Here is a 17,922-nt window from a genome sequence, read left to right on the forward strand (position 1 = left end):
GGCCCCCCTGACCTGAATCCGAGCGGTGTTCTGTTATTGGATTTCTGTGCTAACCACGGTTTGTCCATAACGAACACCATGTTCAAGCATAAGGGTGTCCACCAGTGCACGTGGCACCAGGACACCCTTGGCCGGAGGTCGATGATCGACTTTGTGGTCGTGTCATCAGACCTTCGGCCATATGTCTTGGACACTCGGGTGAAGAGAGGGGCGGAGCTGTCAACTGATCACCACCTGGTGGTGAGTTGGATCCGATGGCGGGGGAGGAAGCTGGACAGACTCGGCAGACCCAAACGTACTGTGAGGGTCTGTTGGGAACGTTTGGCCGAGCCCCCTGTCAGAGAGATCTTCAACTCCCACCTCCGGCAGAGCTTCGACCGGATCCCGAGGGAGTCTGGAGATATTGAGTCCGAGTGGACCATGTTCTCCACCTCCATTGTCGCTGCGGCTGCTCGGAGCTGTGGCCGTAAGGTCTCCGGTGCCTGTCGAGGCGGCAATCCCCGAACCCGGTGGTGGACACCGGAAGTAAGGGATGCTGTCAAGCTGAAGAAGGAGTCCTATCGGGCCTGGATGGCTTGTGGGACTCCGGAGGCAGCTGACAGGTACCGGCAGGCCAAGCGGACTGCAGCCCGGGTAGTCGTGGAGGCAAAAACTCGGGCCTGGGAGGAGTTCGGTGAGGCCATGGAGAAGGACTATCGGTTGGCCTCGAAGAGATTCTGGCAAACTGTTCGACGCCTCAGGAGGGGGAAGCAGTGCCCTACCAACACTGTTTACAGTAGAGATGGGCACCTGTTGACCTCAACTGGGGATATCGTCGGGCGGTGGAAGGAATACTTCGAGGATCTTCTCAATCCCACCGACTTGTGTTCCGTTGAGGAAGCAGTGGCTGGGGACTCGGAGGAGCACTCGTCCATCACCCGGGCTGAAGTCATCGAGGTAGTTAAAAAGCTCCTCGGTGGCAAGGCACCGGGGGTGGACGAGATCCGCCCCGAGTACCTCAAGTCTCTGGATGTTGTGGGGCTGTCTTGGCTGGCACGCCTCTGCAACATCGCATGGCGGTTGGGGACAGTACCTCTGGACTGGCAGACCGGGGTGGTGGTCCCTCTTTTCAAGAAGGGGGACCGGAGAGTGTGTTCCAACTATAGGGGGATCACACTTCTCAGCCTCCCTGGAAAAGTCTATGCCAGGGTACTGGAGAGGAGAATTCGGCCGATAGTGGAACCTCGGATCCAGGAGGAACAGTGTGGTTTTCGTCCCGGTCGTGGAACACTGGACCAGCTCTATACCCTTTCCAGGGTGCTGGAGGGTTCATGGGAGTTTGCCCAACCAGTCCACATGTGTTTTGTGGACTTGGAGAAGGCATTCGACCGTGTTCCTCGCGACATCCTGTGGAGGGTGCTCCGGGAGTATGGGGTCGGCGGCTCCCTACTTAGGGCTGTTCGGTCCCTGTACGACCGGAGCAAGAGCTTGGTTCGCATTGCCGGCAGTAAGTCAGACCTGTTCCCGGTGCATGTTGGACTCCGGCAGGGCTGCCCTTTGTCACCGGTTCTGTTCATAATTTTTATGGACAGAATTTCTAGGCGCAGCCAAGGGCCGGAGAGTGTCCGGTTTGGGGACCATACGATTTCGTCGCTGCTTTTTGCGGATGATGTTGTCGTGTTGGCATCCTCAGACCAGGACCTTCAGTGTGCATTGGGACGGTTTGCAGCCGAGTGTGAATCGGCTGGGATGAGAATCAGCACCTCCAAGTCCGAGGCCATGGTTCTCAGTCGGAAAAGGGTGGATTGCCCACTTCAGGTTGGTGGAGAGTTCCTGCCTCAAGTGGAGGAGTTCAGGTATCTTGGAGTCTTGTTCACGAGTGAGGGAAGGATGGAACGTGAGATTGACAGACGGATCGGTGCAGCTTCTGCAGTAATGCGGTCGCTGTACCGGTCTGTCGTGGTGAAGAAGGAGCTGAGCTGTAAGGCAAAGCTCTCGATTTACCGGTCAATCTACGTTCCTACTCTCACCTATGGTCATGAGCTGTGGGTCATGACCGAAAGGACAAGATCCCGGATACAGGCGGCCGAAATGAGCTTTCTCCGTCGGGTGGCTGGGCGCTCCCTTAGAGATAGGGTGAGAAGCTCGGTCACCCGGGAGGAGCTCAGAGTAGAGCCGTTGCTCCTCCACATCGAGAGGAGCCAGCTGAGGTGGCTCGGGCATCTATTTCGGATGCCTCCTGGACGCCTTCCCAGGGAGGTGTTCCAGGCACGTCTCACCGGGAGGAGGCCCCGGGGAAGACCTAGGACACGCTGGAGGGACTATGTCTCCCGGCTGGCCTGGGAACGCCTCGGGGTCCCCCCGGAAGAGCTGGAGGAAGTGGCTAGGGAGAGGGAAGTCTGGGCGTCTCTGCTTAGACTGTTGCCCCCGCGACCCGGCCCCGGATAAGCGGAAGATGATGGATGGATGGATGGATATTAATGCACAACAAAGCTTAAAAAATTTGTAGTGGTTCCGAAAAAGTTCAAAGGACATGGTGTCACACCAGAGGACATGGTACAAAAATGTAAAAAAAATCGAATAACATTGCAGCTTCATAACAGGTCCGTTTAGGTCAAATAAATGTGTGTATGTATTTATATTACGTGTCCTAAAATATTATGGGCGTCCAGTACTCAAAATAGTTTTAGAACCACTGACTGGTAAAGAAAGGTGATCTGCCAGGACGTGTCTTCAGAAAATGGCACATCTGGTCACCTGGTATAGGCCATATCTGGCCCACACACAGCAAGCCACGACTCAAATTAAAGCCGGTTTGTCGCACACGGGCCAGATCTGGCCCACACACAGCAAGCCACGACTCAAATTAAAGCCGGTTTGTCGCACACGGGCCAGATCTGGCCCACACACAGCAAGCCACGACTCAAATTAAAGCCGGTTTGTCGCACACGGGCCAGATCTGGCCCACACACAGCAAGCCACGACTCAAATTAAAGCCGGTTTGTCGCACACGGGCCAGATCTGGCCCACACACAGCAAGCCACGACTCAAATTAAAGCCGGTTTGTCGCACACGGGCCAGATCTGGCCCACACACAGCAAGCCACGACTCAAATTAAAGCCGGTTTGTCGCACACGGGCCAGATCTGGCCCACACACAGCAAGCCACGACTCAAATTAAAGCCGGTTTGTCGCACACGGGCCAGATCTGGCCCACACACAGCAAGCCACGACTCAAATTAAAGCCGGTTTGTCGCACACGGGCCAGATCTGGCCCACACACAGCAAGCCACGACTCAAATTAAAGCCGGTTTGTCGCACACGGACCAGATCTGGCCCACACACAGCAAGCCACGACTCAAATTAAAGCCGGTTTGTTGCACACGGGCCAGATCTGGCCCATAAACAGCATGCCACAACTCAAACTAAAACCGGCTTGATGTGTGTGGGCCAGAGATGGCCCATATAACCTCTGCCGCTGCCAGAACTGAGCCAGATGTGCCATAGTTGGCCCAGATGAGGCCCGGATATGTATGCTATCTGGGTCGTCTCTCTCTAGTCACTCTCAATGCTCTCAAGGCGGCTTTGGTAAATTCTCTCCCCAACGTGACGTGATGCAATGCATTGTGGGGGAAAGGAGACCGCTGCAAGATAGTACCTACTTTTTCGTATTATATTCCGTTTTGTGATACCCAACAACATAAAATACAATGGATAACAGTTTAAATGTGTATTACCAACAAGCAAATTGCACAAATTCGTAAAAAAATTAACCTTGCAACACGGCCTTTAATGCTGGTGGTAAAGCTGCTATCTTTCTGAAATGATCCTCAGCGCAGACTCGCTATTTTTATAAAAGCTCCCGAACAAAAAACATTATTATATTTTGATGATATGCAACATGGAGCTAAACTCACGAAACGAGACGACAGATAAAATGTTACTTAATAAATACACAATTGTGATAGAGAATAAGAAGCTGACGTCTGATTTATCCAAGCGGTCATATTTACCATGTTTACTATGGTAACGTTAATGTTTAGCGTGCATAGTCTTTTACATCCCTTATAAATATTTCTGCCTTGTTTAGTGATTATAATCCACATCGGATCAAGTTATTTCAAACACTTGCTGATAACTAAGAGTGAGTTTTGAGCTCAACTTATTTTAAAACGTCTTTAATACTGGTGTTAAAGCTGTTATCTTTCTGAAATGATCCGCGCTGACGCTCTCCGGACGCTGAGAAACTCCGCCTTTGTTCATAACCCCTCCTCTAGCCCCAGCTGGCCCGCTTTGGCCCAAGGTTTTCGTCGGGCCAAAAAACCCTGGCCGTTGGCCCCGAGGAAGCCCCGGCGAGGCACGATCAAGCCCCGGAAGTGACAGTGGAAACGCGACTGGCTCTGGCACACACTAGCACGCCCGGTCTTAGCTCGATAGTGGAAACACGGCTATGGATTTCATGCGGGCCAGATGTGGGCCGGATCTGGGCCCAACACTATGTTGCTGTCTGGGATGCACGGATCACAGAATGGGTGCAACATGATCAATTTTTTTTATACCCCTTCAGAAATCTAGCCGCTGCATTTTGTACTACCTGTAAACGAGAAATTTGAGTTTTTGAATTGCCTTAGTACAGCGAGTTACAGTAATCCAGCCGTGACGTGATGAAGGCACCCACACAGCAAAGGCTTCCGGAACGGACCCGCGAAACGGACCCGTATCGGCGTCCACTTGCGCGCAATGACGGATCCGAAACGAAGGCGGATCGCGGACCCGTTGCTCCGCGCTGCATCCGCAATTAAAACCTTACCTCCACGGCGGGTCCGTTTTGGACCCGCACATTGAAACATATATCCGCCACAGACCCACAACGGACTCCTAAAAATACTGTCTCATCTGGCCCGGGTCCGTTTTGGACCCGTTTATCTCATTTTCAAAATCCCTTCTGTTCTTGCTGTAGGATAAAATAGGATAAACTAAATATTAAGATAAACTATGCCTCGTAAGATAAACTATCACTCACTGTAAAACCCGACAAGTAAACTTAACTCAAACCGTTTGAGTAAACAGATTGCCTTGATTTAAACCATGTAAGTTTTAAAACTTAGCATTCAAGTAATTAAGTGATTAACTAAGTGCTGATTGTGAATTAGTGATGAACAGCTGCTGCTAACAAACAGAATCACTGAAGAAAAGAGAAACACAAGAACTACTACAACTGACTTCAGACACAGACTTAGATGAAATCAACTGAAATAAAATACATGAAATCTCTCAAGATCTGATTAAACAACCCCACAAACAGCATCACCAGCTCCACTTATTAATAACCAGACTGACTTTATTTCTGTCAGACGTCTACAGAAGATCTTATTGAGAATGAACTAAGGTTTAGATGTTGATTTATTGTTTCATTTGAAGTAACCATGTTAGAGATCAGTGTTTGTATTAGTTGTGCTCTTGACCCTTGATTTCTGTCTTAGTCTTTTCTCTGGCTGTTATAACCATGTCTTTCTAAAACGCATTTGTTGTACCTCAAAAGCCCAGAAGAAATAAGTGTTAACCTGTACCTAGGTGTAGGTTGTTATACTTTATGTCGGTGATGATAATCATCAATTATTGAACTGTACAGAGTCTACCCTCTGATGAAATAGGTGTTGTGTAATTTGATTGATTATAGTAAAAGTGATTCTAAGAGCCAGTGCTCCTGTGATAATCAGTTAATCTGAATGATTTTTCAAACAGTGTGGTCTTCTACGGTGTGAAATGGTCACACAAAGACATCAATAATCAGATTATGAACCTCAACAATGGTGACCATAAAAAAAAATGTTTGCAGAGCATGCTGGGAGACATGGATGAGTATTGTACTACAATAGTACCCAGCAGCATGTTTTTTTCGTCACCATTGTAGAGGTTCATATTCTGATTATTGATGTCTGTGTTTGACCAGTTAGTGGCATAGAAGAAAAAGGTATGTGTACAAAATGTTTAGAAAGTCATTTTTATATTAACTGATTATCACAGAATCACTGGCTCTTAGAGTCATTTTTACTAGAACCACTTCTACTAATTACACAACACCTACTTCATCAGAGATTAGACTCCGTACAATTCAATAATTGTGAATAATAATGAATAATTATCATCACTGATATAAAGTATAACAACCTACACCTAGGTACAGGTTAACACCTGATGATATTTCTTCTGGGCTTTTGAGGTACAACAAATGTGTTTTAGAAAGACATGGTTATAACAGCCAGAGAAAAGACTAAGACAGAAATCAAGGGTCAAGAGCCCAACTAAAGCAAACACTGATCTCTAACATGGTTACTTCAAATGAAACAATAAATCAACATCTAAACCTTAGTTCATTCTCTATAAGATCTTCTGTAGACGTCTGACAGAAATAAAGTCAGTCTGGTTATTAATAAGTGGAGCTGGTGATGCTGTTTGTGGGGTTGTTTAATCAGATCTTGAGAGATTTCATGTATTTTATTTCAGTTGATTTCATCGAAGTCTGTGTCTGAAGTCAGTTGTAGTAGTTCTAGTGTTTCTCTTTTCTTCAGTGATTCTGTTTGTTAGCAGCAACTGTTCATCACTAATTCTCAATCAGCACTTAGTTAATCACTTAATTACTTGAATGCAAAGTTTTAAAACTTACAGGGTTTAAATTAGGGCTGCACGATTAATCGCATGCGATTGTCATGCGTGTCTCATCAGTAAAGATGGTTCTGTGATTAGCGGTAAATGTCCATCAGCTGCTTTCAAATGGAGCCGCACCTAATATACAGAGCCGTAGATCGTTGACAAGCTACGCAATATCGCGTTCATAACCGCATGCGATTAATCTGCGATTATGAACGTGATATTGCACAGCTTGTCAGTGAATTACGGCTTCCCATCACACTAGATGTGGACTGACGTTGCTCAGAAGTCAGATGTTGGTTGAAAGTGAAAACCCAACCTCTGTTTGGTGTCAAACTCTAGCGTAAATACTCCAAAAACATGACAATCTTCACTTATTATAAACAAGATTTATTTCTGTCATAAATGTAAAAAAGTTCTTATTGAGATTAACAGAGATGTTGATGGTTTATTGAAAATTATAGTTTAGTTTGATGTCACCATTATGCTGATCAGTACTTAGGAAGTATGAGTCTTTTCAGTGTTAGCGTTCATTTAGCTGCTGTAATTATACCTGTTACAGCAAAACATTGAAAAAAATATGTCATTAGATAATGTTGGTTACTGGCTGATATTAAAAATGTCTTAATGTAACAATCTGATCAACTGATTTTACCAGGAGTCTGTTCTATGCTATTAATTTAATATTAGTGACTATAGCAGATGTGTTGCAATACACAGGGTCCTGACAATTTATGTTATTTTATTTTTATCTGATCTTTTTAAACTACATTGTTTTAGAATCACTTCAAACCATAGGATGCTTAGACATACAGACACCTTAAGAATTAGTGTAAGAATCTCAACAATGGTGACATGCTTCATGCCGCAATGCATTCTGGGTGCTATGGATGAGTTTTGCATGATGTACCCAGAATACATTGCAGCATAAAGCATGTCACCATTGCTGAGATTCATACACTGAATCTTGATGTTTGTGTGACAATTTTTTTTTACATTTTTGAAATTATCTGCTTTAAATTCAATTGGGTGTCAGGTTGTTGACCATTGAGTCACTTTAATAAATAATACTTAACTGACACCACACAGTAGCTTGGGTGAAAACAAGTAATCAGACATAACAATCATCAGCAAGCAAACAGCACCATTTAACCACATATTCGTTTGCTGTTTTAGCCACAATAAAGATAACAGCAGCTAAAAAACAACACCGTCAAGTCAAGTGTCAAATTGCACAACTAAAGCCAACACTTACCAGCATTGTGGTGACATCAAACCAAGCTATTACTTTTAAACAGACATCAACATCCACATCTAAACATCCACTTAAATCTTAATTAGAATGTTATGGAATAATGTTCTAATAATGTTATTGATAAACATTTGTAGAATGTTTTTAGAGAACGTTATCCTATCTTTTGAGAGAACGTTCTGGGAACAAAAATAAAACTACCCGCTAAAAACATTGTTAGAACAATCCATGGGAATGTTCTTAGAACATTTTAGAACAAAGAAAATTCTAGCTGGGAAGTGCCGCTCCATTTGAAACCAGGTGGTGGACATTTACTGCTAATCACAGAACCGGCTTTACTGACAAAGACACGCATGACAATCGCATGCGATTAATCGTGCAGCCCTAGTTTAAATCAAGGCAATCTGTTTACTCAAACGGTTTGAGTTAAGTTAACTTGTCAGGTTTTACAGTGTAGTGATAGTTTATCTTACGAGGCATAGTTTATCTTAATATTCAGTTTATCGGGCCAGATGAGACAGTATTTTTAGGAGTCCGTTGCGGGTCCGTGGCGGATATATGTTTCAATGTGCGGGTCCAAAACGGACCCGCCTTGGAGGTAAGGTTTTAATCGCGGATGCGGAGCGGATGCAGCGCGGAGCAACGGGTCCACGATCCGCCTTCGTTTCGGATCCGTCATTGAGCGCAAGTGGACGCCGATACGGGTCCGTTTCGCGGGTCCGTTCCGGAAGCCTTTGCTGTGTGGGCATGGATGGCAATCTCTAAGGAAACTACAGAAAGAAATGGTTTCATTTTAGAAAGGTACCGAAGGTAGAAGAAGCTGGAGCCTTCTTGTGGTGAGGTAACAGTATGGAAGATTAGTCTCAAATATAATTCACGCAAAAAATATGATTCACACATGCGTAGACAATTTCACATGCATGAAACCTAATTCACGTACACACAAAGAAAAATTCACGTGCGTGAAAAAAAAAAAAATTCACAAAAAGCAATTCACATGCGCAAAATAAAATTATACATTTATAAAATACGTTTCACAAATGCAAAAAACAATTTGTAGATATACAAATGTGCACAAAAACCTTTGAATGTTTAAAATGTACGAGTGTCTGAATGTACGAATCGTCATTTACTACGAATCCACTCGGATTTGTGTGTGTGTGTTTTTGAGACTTTCCTGGCAGAGCTATCTTCCCATGTGGGTCTGTCGTACTCTTTAGCCAATCAGATGCGAGCTTACCATTCAACCAATCATATCATAAGCCACTGAGTGCATTCAAGGAGCACGATTCTGCGCACCTTTTGCGCAATAGGGCTGGGCGATATATCTAACGATATGATCATGCGCATCTAATCAGTAAAGCTGCTTCCGTGATCACCGCTAAAATCTCCATCACCTGCTTATAATTGGAGTGGCATTTAATAGACAGAGCCGTAGATCGCTGACATCGCTTGTCAGCGATCTACGGCTCTGTCTATCAGAGGTGGGACTTTCAAGTTACAAGCAAGTCTTCAAGTCATATTCAAGTCCTCAAAGGGTTAAAGCTAAAGAGATAATTAAGTGACTAATTAACAGAGGTGGAGAGTCCAGGGGTCAGAAAGTAAAAGTCCTGCCACATTTTTGCTCCACCCATGAACTCAGCAGCTGATTTCACCAGAGGAGGAAACAAGTCATTCCTTCCAAGTCACAAACTAGTCTCAACTCAAATCCCAAGTCCTCAAAGAGTTAAAGTCAATGAGATAATTAAGAGACTAATTAAATGATGATTGTGCATTGGTGATGAACACCTGCTGTTATTGTGCGTTACAGAGGATCAGATGCTGATGTTTTATTGGTTAAAATTATGCCACCATCATGGAGATCAGTGTTTGATTCAGTTGCGCTCTTGACCTTTGGTTTCTTATGTTAGATATTTCTCTGTAAAAGTACATGTGCTGTTATAAAACAGTGCGATCAGTGCTGTGCAGAAAACCGTTACTAGCTGATTTTACATTATGAAGTAATTATTAGGCATCAGCCTGTTTATTGCCAAAACAATTTTATGTATTTATTATTAACAAATGTTCAGTTTTTAAATAACCTACCTTGTGGAACCGTTGGTTTAATCACTATAATGAATACATTTCCTAATGTATGTAATAAATATACATTTTTGAAATCTTTTCCTAATAAGACGCACAGACATCATGACCCAGCATATGAATCTCAACAATGGTGACAATCAACAAAACGCTTCAAGCTGAAGTGCATGCTGGGTAACACCATAGTAAAAACTCAGATTATGCACTGTAGCATGAATAATTATTGTAACCACTGTTGAGGATCATATGATAAGTGCTCATGTCTAAAATCCCGAGCCTGTACAATTTTTCCCCCCAATATTTAAGCATTACAATAATATTTGTTTAATAGGACTTTTTTTGTAGTTCAGTAATTGCTGAACATAATTTAACAAACCAAAGAGAGACACCTTCAGGAAGTTAATTAAAATGTTTTAGATGAAAAAAGGGCAATTAAATTTTCTACTTCAAGCTTTTAATTCAGCAATGTGTTAATGTTTACTACGTAACACAACCGCAAGGGTTTAAAAGCAAATTACTTAGAATTATTAAAAGGGTCAATAGCCCAACTAAAGCAAACACTGATCTCCATGATGGTGGACTCACCACAATTGTGGTGACAGGGTTTTTTTTTTTTTTTTTCAGTTGATTTCATCCAAGGCTGTGCTTAAAGTCAATTGTAGTTCTTGTGTTTCTCTTTTCTTCAGTGATGTTGATTGTTAACAGCAGGTGTTCATCACTAATGCAGAATTATCATTTAATTAGTCACTTAATTATCTCATTGACTTTAACTCTTTGAGGACTTGGGATTTAACTGCACTGTAAAAATTTTTGCCGTTAAATAACAGTAATTTTCTGGCAGCAGGGGTGCCAGTAAAGTACTGTTAATTTACAGCTCTTAACCATTAATTTACCACTCTTATTTTTTAACAGTATTTTACCATAAATTCTACCATGGAAATTAACTCCACTCCCACTGCTTCAAACAGTTCGAGTTTTTAAACTAGCATTCCTACGATGTTAGTACTATGAACTTATTTCATTTGAGTCCACTGAGAAGGAATATTTCTTACACTTAATGTGCAGTAATAAAGTAACTAAATACATGACTTTTACTCAAATCACTGCAGCTCATTGTCAGCTGTATTACACATGTATGTGCTGAAGTACTTAACACAGAGATCACCACTGTATCAGCGACTCCACATTTACTGCCTTTATATAAAGCAACAGAAAATCAGAATTTGTGGCTCATCATTGACTGAAGCACCGGCTCTACTCTCCAGAACAATGGTGAACAACAAAACTACATTAAACTAAACGATCTCTCTTGTGCAAACACACATTAATACAGTCAAGTTCAGTATTTACTCTCATTATCAGTGTATGACTTTGCCTAATTTTTTTTTTCTATGGATGTTCACAAATATTTTAGTTAAATTAACTTTTTTTTCATTTGGTAAATCTGACGTTTACATTTTACAGTATATTACTGTTTTTCCTTGACTTGACGGCAAAAAACTGTAGAAAAACACTTTTTTTTGCTGGCAACCATTAATTTACGGCAAGAAACAGTAGAAAAACAGTTATTTACTGGCAGCAGGGGTGCCAGTAAATAACTGTTTTTCTACAGTTTGTTTCCTGTAAATTAATTACAGTTTATTACTGTTAAATTATGTTTCATTCTGTTTTTTCTTCATCTTAAATCTTTAACCCTTTAAACCCCACAAGAAAATCCTCAGTTTTAAATGAACACTTATAATGTGTGCACACTACAGAGTGTTAGAGTAACACTGAATCAGTGAAGTTAATAAGATAATTATGTGATTAATTGATGATTGAGCATTAGTGATAAACACCTGCAGAATCACTGAAGGAAAGAGAAACACAAGAACTACAAATTACTTCAGCCACAGCCTTAGATGAAATCAACTGAATAAAAGAATACATCAAATCTCTCAAGATCTGATTAAACAACTACTAAAACAGCTTCACCAGATTCACATTACTAACCAGACTGACTTTATTTCTGTCAGATGTCTACAGAAGAACTTATGGAGAGTTAAATAGGTTTAGGTGTTTTTTTCACTACCATGATGGAGATCAGTGTTTACTTTAGTTGGGCTCTTGAACGTGACTTTTCAACAACTAAGGTTTTTTTTTTTTTTTCATGCTGTAACAATGCGCCTTTGGAACCTGTTATAGCAAAACAAAAGTACACAGAAGAAAAAAAATCTGATATTGTTGTTTATAGATTGACAAGAACAAATACTATTATTTGTGATCTAATCCCGTATCTCTTCTCTTATTGAATATTGATACTACAGCATGAGAAGGAACACTGCTGAGCCATAAGTTATGAAAGACTTTTAAGAAAATGTCACTCATAAAAAAACCTTTGCTGAAATTTAGACAGAAATATCAAGAATCAGCATATGAATCACAACAATGGTGACAATCCACAAAATAAATGAACAGATCAGTTCTGAACATCACAACACATGCTACTAAAACTTAAAACAAATGCAAAATTATAAGCACATAAGAATTCAAGAAAATAAGTGAACAATTCAGGGGCATAATTTATTCATGCCGCAATGCATGCTGGGAATCATGGATGAGTTTTATCCTGTGCTGGTACCCAGCATGCATTGCATCATGAACCTTTTGATTGTCACCATTGTTGAGATTCATATGCTGATTGTTGATTTCTCTCTTTGAGTGTTGTGGGGACTGCTGCCCGAAATACTTTTTAACTAAAACTAGTCGTTAAATCCATAAATACTGGTTATCACACTACTTTTCAATCTTACTAAATTGAAGTGTCATTCACTCAAATATTTCAACACCAAATTAATATTTGATTATTATAGCAACACTTTAAGTCAGTCTAGTAGATCATGCCTGTTAGAAACAACCATAATCACTTGACTATCAAAATTAATACTGCTGTAATAGATGCATCATAAAGATACAAATACAGCAATAAAGTAAAATGTAAAAGTCAATGGTCAGGAGCCCAACTAAAGCAAACACTGATCTCCACAATGGTGACGCTAAACGAAACAGTAACATTATCATCTAAATCTCTTTAATTCTCAATAAGATCTTTTGATCTCTGTTCTTTGATCTGATAGAAATAAAGTCAGTCTGGTTAGTAATGTGTGAAGTTGGTGAAGCTGTTTGTTGATCGTTTAAATCTTCAGTTGATTTCATTTAAGGCTGTGGCTGAAGTCAATTGTATTTCATGTGTTTGTCTTGTTATGTTTTTTTTTTTCTTCAGTGATTCTACTCATTAACAGCAGCTGTTCATCATTGTCTGAATTCACTCATTAGTGTTCATTCTCTCTGTCAGGTGGAATATATTAGTAAACTCATGTAGGGAATAGTGAATGAGGGTGTAGGGTGTGATTTGAAACACAGCCGCTGAGTGTCGAATTTGAACGTTGTTAATTTACGATATATGGCAGCAGGCTACTTCTCGAAAATGATGAATATTACCCAGAATGCACTGTTTTAATGAAAAACAGTATTTTACTGTCGAAATTTGGCCGTTTTTTTACAGCGATTTTTAACAGTGTGGAGACTTGTTTGTGACTTGAAAGGAATGACTTGATTCCTCCTCTGGTGAAATCAGCTGCTGGGTTCATGGGTGGAACAAAAATATGGCAGGACTTTTACTTTCTGACCCCTGGACTCTCCACCTCTGCTAATTAAATGATGATTGTGCATTAGTGATGAACACCTGCTGTCAACAATCAACATCACTGAAGTAAAGAGAAACACAAGAACTACAACTGAATTTAGCCACAGCCTTCAACTGCAAAAAAAGTAAACGAAAAAAAACAAACACTATGTCACCATAATTGTGGTCAAGGTTTGTTTTAAGTAGTCTTGACCCTTTTACTAATTCAAACCAATTTGATTCAAAACAATTGCAATATTGTTTTCGCAAAACAAACATGTATGCATTGCTGAGTTGAACCTTGCAGTAACAGATGATCTTATGCTTTTTCTGATTATAGCTCATGATGACTGAACATCATGAAATGGTGTTTATCTTTGGATAGTAGACTGACACTCAGCTATTACTGAACTGAAGTCAAAAAAAAAAATCACAATGTTGAAAGACACAAAAGGAGACAATCAGTTCAGGTTTTTAGACAAACACACTTATCACATGATCCTCAACAGGGGTGACAATTTTTCATACTGCAGTGCATGACGGGAGTTTTTACTAAGGTTTTACCCAGCATGCAACATTTTGTTGATTGTCACCACTGTTGAGAGTCATATGCTGGTTCTTGATGTCTGTGTGTGTCGACAGAGTACAGTTTTTCAAATTTTGTATGCACTTAGTAGAGTGTAGTTTTACTGGTTTGATTATGCTAAACTTAAATAGAGCTAATGTTAACTTGATTGTAATCTGACCACCTATCACATACAGATTAATTTCTTCTCGCTGCTTTACAGCACCACATGCAATGCTACATAAAGAGATCTAACATGAAAGTCAAGGGTCAAGAGCCCCACTAAAGCACACGCTGATCTCCATTATGGTTGCATCACTTTAACCAATAAAACATCAACATATGATCCTCTGTAATTCTCAAGAACAGCAGGTGTTCATCATTAATGCACAATCATCATTTAATTAGTCACTTAATTATCTCATTAACTTTAACCCTTTGAGGACTTGGGATATGACTTGAAGACTTGCTTGTGACTTGAAAGTCCCAACCAGAGGTGGGAAGTCCAGGGGCCAAAGAGTAAAAGTCCTGCCAGATTTTTGTTCCACCCATGAACTCACCAGCCGATTTCACCAGAGGAGGAACCAAGTCATTCCTTCCAAGTCACAAACGAGTCTTGAGTCAAATCCCAAGTCCTCAAAGAGTTAAAGTTAAAGAGATAATTAAGTGACTAATTAAATGAAGATGCATTAGTGATGAACACCTGCTGTTTACAATCAACATCACTGAAGAAAAGAGAAACTCAAGAACTACAACTGACTTTAAGCACAGCCTTGGATGAAATCAATTGAAAAAAAAAAAAAAAAAAAAAAAAAAAAAAAAAACTTTTTCACCATAATTGTGGTGAGTATTTGCTTCAGTTGATATCTTGAGCCTTTAAGTGGTTTTCACAAATTTGCTTCTATACAATTGCATTATTGTTTTGCAGCAAACATTTGTGCAATGCTGATACAACTCTTGATCTAGCAGGTGACTTATGCTTTTGATGACTGTATGATCTTGATTAAATTTCTTGATTATATGAGAAGAGTTCTTGGCTTAGTTGTTAGAGAGAACTGCCGTGAATTCACTGCTCTGTCTGTGCACTTTGGATGGGTTAAATACAGAATATGATTTCTGAGTACGGGTCACCACACTTAACTGTATGTCACTTTCACAAAAAAGAGAGAAATCGCATTATGCAAATGCCACCATATAATGCTTTATAACACTTCAATATTAAGAAAAAAAATTGGATTTAGGCATTTAGCCATGAACATTTATCATGTGATCCTCAACAGTGGTGAAAATTATTATTCATACTGCAGTGCATTATGGGAGTAATTCATGTATTGCAACATGAAGCATTTTGTTGATTGTAACCATTGTAGAGATTCATATGCTGGTTCTTGATATCTGTGTGTGTGTCTAAAAAGCACTGGTGTTCAAACTTTTATATGTGTTACAAATAAAAAAATCCATATCCTGTAAATATTAGAGCAATGCTTTTTTTGTGTGCATGCTGTAGTTTCACTGGAATTGTTCAAAACCTAAACATGTGATAAGAAAGAAGACAAAAATATTTGAGGTATAGTTAAACCAGCTCATTGTAACTGTATGTTTTTCATATATCACAGTTCTGTCTTCTCCACAACAACCCATGCAGAGCTACAGAGAAAGATCTAGCACAACAAGTCAAGGGTCAAGAGCACAATTAAACCAAACACTGATCTCCATGATGGTGGCATCTTTTTAACCAATAAAACATCCACATCTGATCCTCTGTAATTCTCAATAACAGCAGGTGTTCATCACTAATGCAGATTCAATAGTCACTTAATTATCTCATTAACTTTAACTCTTTGAGGACTTGGGATTTGACTCAAGACTCGTTTGTGACTTGGAAGGAATGACTTGGTTCCTCCTCTGGTGAAATCGGCTGATGAGTTCATTGGTGGAACAAAAATATGGCAGGACTTTTACTCTTTGGCACCTGGACTTTCCACCTCTGGTCCCAACTCTGGTAAAAGCTGAATGTCAGTCAACAATCCAAAGAAGACTATCTCATGATGTCCAAGTCAACATGAGTTATAAGCAGAAAAAGCATAAGATCATCTGTCACTCGAGGTTTGATTCAGCAATGCATACATGTTTGTTGCAAAAACAATGTTGAAGCTGTTTTGAATCAAATTGCTTTGAATTAGTAAAAGGGTCAAGAGACTACCTAAAGCAAACCCTGACCACAATTATGGTTGCATAGTGTTTTTTTTTTTTTTTTTTCAGTTGAAGGCTGTGGCTAAATGCAGTTGTAGTTCTTGTGTTTCTCTTTACTTCAGTGATGTTGATTGTTAACAGCAGATGTTCATCACTAATGTACAATCATCATTTAATTAGTCACTTAATTATCTCATTAACTTTAACCCTTTGAGGACTTGGGATATGACTTGAAGACTTGCTTGTGACTTGAAAGTCCCACCTCTGCTGTCTATTAAATGCCACTCCAATTATAAGCAGGTGATGGCGACTTTAGCGGTGATCACGGAAGCAGCTTTACTGATTAGATGCGCATGATCATATCGTTCGATATATCGCCCAGCCCTATTGCGCAATATGGATTAATTAGAACAGAAATTAAGCCTTTACATCAGTAATCCAGCATGGCGAATGTAGAACGGGAAGCACAGGTAAGAGATTAGTTTATTTCATAAAAGTCTGAGTTTACACATTTTATCGTTTACACATTCAATCAAGACAGTTTTTCTAGTTAGAAAACTAGTTAGAAAAAAAGGGGGTGCGCGTGAGAAAAAATGTAATGGCGGTCAGTTTTTTTTTTTAAATGGGATTTTTCCATACAATAAAAAAACATGAACAGTAAACATTTCCTTTGTAATCGCTTTTATTTTAAATAAAAAAAAAAAACTATAATTTATTAGTTTTCGATGGAAACGTAGAAGACAGATGCTGTCTTCAACGCACTGTTCTTCTTTTATGTACTGCAGGCTAATATGTGTGCCAACTCATTTCATTCATTCCATAATATATTATAAATATGCTTAACTGGCTGAAATCCAGGCGGCAAGGAAGTCGACCGGAAGTTGAAGTCGGCTGCGAGCTGCCATCTTGTAGCAGAACTTCACTTGCGTTAGCATTCCCATTGACTCCCATTCATTTTGGCGTCACTTTGACAGCGAATAACTTTACATCTGAGGCTTTTAAAGACTCCGTTTGTCCATTTTTTATTTCTAAAGATACACGACAATGTATAAAAGGCTCCATTACCTTCTATGTTACATTATGGCCCCGTATAAACAGTTTTTGTAAAAATAGGCTAACGATTGCGTCATAACCACTCGACTCTCTGTCGCATTACCGTACAGACAGGAGGGGAAGTTAACTTGTCGGGTTTTACAGTGTAGTGATAGTTTATCTTACGAGGCATAGTTTATCTTAATATTCAGTTTATCCTATTTTATCCTACAACAAGAACAGAAGGGATTTTCAAAATGAGATAAACGGGTCCAAAACGGACCCGGGCCAGATGAGACAGTATTTTTAGGAGTCCGTTGTGGGTCCGTGGCGGATATATGTTTCAATGTGCGGGTCCAAAACGGACCCGCCGTGGAGGTAAGGTTTTAATCGCGGATTCGGAGCGGATGCAGCGCGGAGCAACGGGTCCGCGATCCGCCTTCGTTTCGGATCCGTCATTGAGCGCAAGTGGACGCCGATATGGGTCCGTTTCGCGGGTCCGTTC

Source organism: Carassius auratus, unplaced genomic scaffold, assembly GCF_003368295.1.
Source record: "Carassius auratus strain Wakin unplaced genomic scaffold, ASM336829v1 scaf_tig00035080, whole genome shotgun sequence".
NCBI classification, from domain to species: domain Eukaryota; kingdom Metazoa; phylum Chordata; class Actinopteri; order Cypriniformes; family Cyprinidae; genus Carassius; species Carassius auratus.